The sequence below is a fragment of the Mus caroli genome, chromosome 3, assembly GCF_900094665.2.
Source record: "Mus caroli chromosome 3, CAROLI_EIJ_v1.1, whole genome shotgun sequence".
Lineage (NCBI taxonomy): Eukaryota > Metazoa > Chordata > Mammalia > Rodentia > Muridae > Mus > Mus caroli.
The window spans coordinates 112,175,223-112,181,743 of record NC_034572.1 but is presented as its reverse complement, the minus strand read 5'-3'; positions in this window follow the sequence as shown (position 1 = coordinate 112,181,743).

Below are 6,521 nucleotides of genomic sequence, written 5' to 3'. Positions count from 1 at the left end.
AGGGAGAAATAGAAATGATGTAAATACAGTATTCATGTTTGACATGCTCAGACAAATTAAAATAAAATTGCTTTTGATAATCTGGCTTTATATATATTTTAATGTCTGTTGGAGTACAGGGTACATTCAAGGCAACCTTTCAAGCACTCTGTGAGAGCCTTATGACAGTAGGCAATTAGCAACCCTGTACTTTCATGGTTTTCCAGGAGTAAAACTGCGTGAGGGTATTGGCTAGTAAAAATAGACAGCATTTTTAAGGGATTATATTATGCCACACACTGTTTTAATTGTACTGCATACATTATCTCATCTAGTGCTTAAATCAGTCTCAGAAGATAGTAGTGCACCTGGATTATAAAGAAAATAGAGGAAAATGGACCTTCAGGACTGGTGTACCTTGATCTAAATTTCACTGCTTCCAATCCTTTTATATGAAGGTTTCAAGCTGAATTGTCCAACCCCACAGTTTCTTTCCTTAACCAAAGTTTAAGACAATCCCTTCATATTCTAACATTCTGTGATCTCTTCATGCTATTTAATCACCTGGTGAGCTACTACTCAAGACGCCAGCACGATATAGCCCTCACAGTACTGTATTTAATACATAGGGTGGAACGGGGGACTACATTTAGATGCTACTATACACGATCTATTTTTATTACTAAGTTAGATTTTTACTGTAATCTCCAAGTAATTGTGCATTTATATCTTGACTTTATATTTCACACTCTTGCATATAAAATAACTATGCAAACAGTATCTAGAGCTGAATTAATAGTTTGCCATTCTATAATACCTTTGCCCAATAAGGATGATTCTAACAATATGATATTTAGTAGATGTTTGTTTTGCTTAGCATGAAATGTGATTCTAGTAGACCTAAATTATTCTTTTTTTGTAAACACTGTGTTTTTTGGTATTTTTTATTGGATATTTTATTTGTTTACATTTCAAATGTTATCCCCTTTCCTGGTTTCCCCTCTGCAAACCCCTTATCCCATCCCCCTTTACCCTGCTTCTATGAGGGTGCTCACTCTACACTCCCCCCACCTACTCCCACCTCACTGCCCTAGCATTCCTCTACACTGAGGCATTAAGCCTTCACCAACCGACCAACCGAGAGCGTCCCCTCCCACTGATGCCAGATAAGGCACCTTCTGCTCCTTCAGTCCTTCCCCTAACTCCTCCATTGAGGTCCCTGTGCTCAGTCTGATGATTGGCTGCAAGCATCAGCATCTCTATTGGTCAGGATCTGGCAGAGCCTGCTCAGGAGACAGCTATATCAGGCTCCTGTCAGCAAGCACTTCTTGGCATCAGCAATAGTGTCTGGGTTTGGTGTCTGCATGTGGGATGGATCCCCAGGTGGGGCAGACTAGATGACCTTTCCTTCAGTCTCTGCTCCACTCTTTGTCCCTATATTTCCTTTAAACAGGAGCAATTCAGGGTTAAAATCTTGGAGGTGGGTGAGTGGCCCCATCCCTCAACCTGGGGCCATGCTTAACCTCTGCATATGGTCTTACCAGGTTCTCCCTCCCCTTTGTGGGGTATATCAGCTAATGTCATTTCTGTGGGGTCCTGGGAGGCTCTTGCTTTCCTGGCATCTGGGACTTAATTGTGTGCTTTCTGTACTATGTTTACATGTATAAACTAGCTTCTTCTGTAGTAACAAATTACTGCACATATTTCAAAGGCTTAATACCCAGGCACATTTATTTATGTCTGTTTCATGTGATATATCCCATTGGGACTGGCAAAGATCTAAAGTACTCAGAGATCTAGGCTGCCAAATGTCAGATGCTTTTGGTTTTTAAATGGCAGCATGTCATTTTCTCAGGTATTAAAGCGGGTTATCAAGATGCAGAACTTAATTGGTGAGGAGCAACTCTAGGACCCGCTGGAGATCTGAGACGAGGGAGGCTATGGAGAGCCTATGAAGGTGACTCTAGTTGATATCCCTACCACTGGGTATACAGAGACTGAAATGGCCACCTCCTATAGCCAGACAGGTTGAAGGAGGGGAGCATCAACCCACCTACAAAACCTTCAACAAGATACACAGGGATAAAGATGGAGGAGAAACTGGGGAATGGTTGTCCAAAGTCCAAAGACTGGCCTACCCATTTCATGGGAGAGTGCCAAACACTGACACTATTAATGAAACTCTGCTATGCTTGCAGACAGGAACATACCATAACTGTCTCCTTGGGGGTTTCATCCAGCAGCTGATGGAAACAGATGCAGAGACCCAAAGACAAACATCAGGCAGAAGGCTTGAGGGTCATATGGAAAAGTGGGAAACAGAATTGAGCAAACCAGTCAAAGATACCACAAAAAGACCTACAGAATCAACTCACCTAGACCCATGGTGGGGCTGGACCTAGGTCCCCATTTGTAGTAGATGTGCAGCTTGATCTTCATGTGGGTCCCTAAGAAAAGGATCAGGGACTGACTCTAATTCTGTTGCCTGTCATTGGATCCCCTTCCCCTATCTGAACTGCCTGGTTGGGTTTCAGTGGGAGAGGAGGTGCTTAGTCCTTCTGGGGCTAGATATCCCAGGGTGGGGTGATACCCAAGGGGTGATAATAGAAATGAAATAGTAAGGCATGGACAATTTCATACAGACAATTCTCAGTGTCCTCCTTTAATATAATGCATCCAGCTGTATATTTAATAGTTCTTTCATATTTGGAAGCTCAATAAAGACCTTTTCTTTAAGTGTTTACATTAATTACATTTATGGGTGTCCATGAGTGTCCACATACATGTGTATCAATGTGTAAAATGTGTGTAGAGGTCAGAGGATAACTGATAGTGATTCAGTTCTTCAACTTTCCTCTTGCACCATGTGGGCTCTGGGTATCAAATGAAGGTCAGGTTTGTCAGCCAGTATCTGCATCCTCTGAACAAGTCCCCAACTCTTAGCTCTACATTGGTGTTAAGTCCATCAAAATGTAATTCTGCTTTACAATGGAAAAAATTAATTTTGATTTCCTCGTCAATTGAAAGGTGAGAGTGAAATATCGTTAACTCCTTTGCCACTTCTGTTTTTCATGTTGAGTTCTTCTAGTACTGGGCTGCTGAGAAAGGTCCAATGTCTCTGGAAGGAGGGCAAGGCCAGCAGACACTGCCATTTCAAGGAAGGTAGGTGAGTGATGAGAGCGTTATCCATTCTGTTTACTGGTCCACTTTTGCTGTCATGATAAGCTTCTATTTCCAAAACAAGACTATTTCTTCCATTCTATTTCTTCTATTTCCAAGTCCCCTGCAAACTCTAAGCTCCTTGTGAACTTGACCAAACACATAGTCTTGCTTCATTCCACAGCCACACAGAGAATATGCCAAAGGAGACTGAAGGGAGAAGATAAAACAAGCCAAGCTCTCGTTTTTGGTGGAAATGATAGGGAGTGTAAAACTCACCAGCACCCCGTCTCCTACACGTGTCATATAATCTAGGCTTTGAAAAATGAAGAAGCCAAAATTTGAATGATGTTTCGAATCAGTTGAGCAAGTTTTGCTAGAATATGTCATTCAGAAGCCAGTGTGTCTGTTAGAGACTTTGTTCTCAGCTTGAGGATGTTAGGAGGTGGTAGAAACTTGACCAGATGAGACTGACTGGGATCGCCTCATGACACTACCCTTGAAAAGAATGTCCAAACTTATCTCCTCTATGTTCTCTTGCTCTCTGGCCAGGAGGTGAGCAGTTACCCTCAGCCTCCTGTGCTCACTCACTCAAAGCAATGAGGCCATTGTATCTTGGACTTTGTATTGTAAACCACACTAACCCCTTCCTTTTATAAGGGGGCTTTTACATAATTGTGATGGGAAGCTAGAAAATCAGTGTTGTCTTTTAATAAGCCCCCATGGAAGATGTAGTTCTGCTGATTCAAGGAAAGCAAATTTGTGAGGAAAGAGGGCAATATGCAGAAGCATTTGTTAAAATACTATTAGATTGTAGATTTTCTCTCTGTGTTACTGTTTTATATTTATGTGTGTTTGCCTGCACATTGTGGTTCACTTTGGAAGAAATAACATAGCCCAGCATACCTTGCTGCTGACGTCACTGTGCTGGTCATCAGGTCACCATCCAGTAAGGTGACCCTAGTCAGTAGTACTATCTAACAAAACCTGACCATCCAATGTTTGTTTGGGATGCCAAAGTCTAAATTCTCCTTTTAAAAAAGATATATCAATGATTATTTTTGACCTTAAACATTAGGAGACTTAGGTATTCCCGGTATTTTCGACAGGGTGCTGGTGGGGTTTTGTCATTTATTTAATCATGGGTTTAAGCACTGCTTTTATAAGCATTTTGTCTGTTGTGGAAAAGGTTAATTCTGATTGTCAGTGTGATTCTAGTGATTAAGGTAGGTTAAGGACTGTGACGGGAAAAGACCACCAGGGTCATCTCCCCTTCTCGTAGCTTCACATCAAGAGGAAATGCCACGAACAGACTGCATTGTGGACTGGGAACTTGATTGCTTTGCTCACAGTGTCAGTCAGCTTTCTCTACCGTGGGGCTTCTCATTTCTCTTTCTTTTCCTGTACTGTGCTTTTAGAATGAACTCACTTCGGAAATCCCACATGCAATGTTTAGAAGAGAGACAGATCAACGGTGATCAAGGGAGAGGTGAATAGGTGATGGAAGCCTATACAGGAGTGGGTTTGCCCTGAGCTATGATAGAAAGGAGGGAGGTTTCCAGAGACAGAAATGCCAGAGGATGCGGAAATAGGCTCCTTGCTGAGGGACTGAGTACCTGCAAAAGGACTTGTGGTTTTTCCACATGGAGTCTTTGTTAATCCTCCTCCATTTGTCCATTATTTAAATCAGAATGGATTTCATGTAAGTTTGTATTTTGTGGTTTTTTTTTAAAAAAATATTAATTGATAGTTCTTCTCAAATTGTTTTAGCATTGGATTTAGAGATCCCGTTTAGTCTCCTGTGTCATTTTTGTCCTTTTCACATAATGGATAATGGATAGTTCTCTCTCTCTCTCTCTCTCTCTCTCTCTCTCTCTCTCTCTCTCTCTCTTCCTCTGTCTGTCTTTACTCTGTGTCTCTGCTTTTTCTCTCTGTCTCTCTCTGTCTTTCTGCTCTCTCTGTTTCTCTGTCTCTCTGTCTCTCTGTCTCTCTGTCTCTGTCTGTGTGTGTGTGTGTGTGTGTGTGTGGTGTGTGTGTGTTGTAAAACTACTTCTTGGAATACATTGAGCTTCAAGATACTCTTGCATGTTCCCTTTCTAAGCAATTTACAAGGAGTCTTAGATCTTTTAACTGACATTAGTATTAAAAATTTCTGTCTGTACACCTGAGTGTACTTATTAGTAAGTGAATTCCATTCTTTCAGGCCTCCCATACTTACTAAGCAAGGAATGTTCTGTATTGACTCATATATATATATGAGTTAATATATAAACATATCTACCAAGTGCATTAAATTAATAAACAGTAGTCTGTTTTGAAACCTCCTCCAACTCTAATCCATTATCACATTATCTTAACCATGTTGCTTTTCTATAACCATCCATCCCAACAGCGATCACTATCTCTTTACTTAATCGTTTGATTCTATGTATACCTGAATCAGAATTGTTAACCTATGTATTATGCAACACAACTTTCACAGCTGCACTATAATCCTTCGAGGCAGTGCCTTTTGCATCAGCATTGCATTCTGTTTTCCAAAGTTGCTTCAGCTAGCATTTTTCCCTTCAATGAGGTTAATATGCCCTTCTGTAATACAGTTAACTTCTTTTGTCACAGTTTGCATTCTACCCTGGGGTTTCTGAATCTCTGGGATTGTTTTGGTTTTATTTGCATATATAAAAGCTTATTCTTTGTGTGTTGAAGTTTTATAGGTTTTGACAAATGCATAATCTATTAAACTTTATCACTTTGCAATCTTATAGGGTAGTTTTCTCACCCTAAAATGCCCCCTGAGAATCGTCATTAAAAGAGATTGAACCAGTCACTTAGTAGTTAAAAGTTCTTGCTGTTCTTGGAGAGGACCTGACTTTGGTTCTTAGCACATAGGCCAGGTGGATCAGAAGCACCTAGATCTTCAGCTGCAAACTGATCACTTTGTGTGGTCTCTGATGACATCCACATACAAATATATGTAAATAAAAATAAGATAACATTTAAAATATTTATTCAAATATGGTTTCTCTTGGAAATCTTATCAATCATGGCTTATTTAGTAATTCCGATGGTTATGTCTCACATAATGTCATATAAATAAAATCATAGTGTGCAGCCTATCAGTATGACTTCTTTCATTTGTTAATATGTACATTTTATATATCTTAATAACTTCTTTTTATCACCATATAGTATCCCATTGAAAAGATATGTGACAGTTTAATTAACCTTTCATTTCTTAGAGGTATTTTGGTCATTTTTTGTTTGAGATAATTATACATTACACTTCTATGAACACACATGCATTTAATTGGTTATGACTTTGTAATTTTAAAAAGATCTTTGTTAAAATGCAATTTTTATATCCTAATTCACCCTTGTGCATT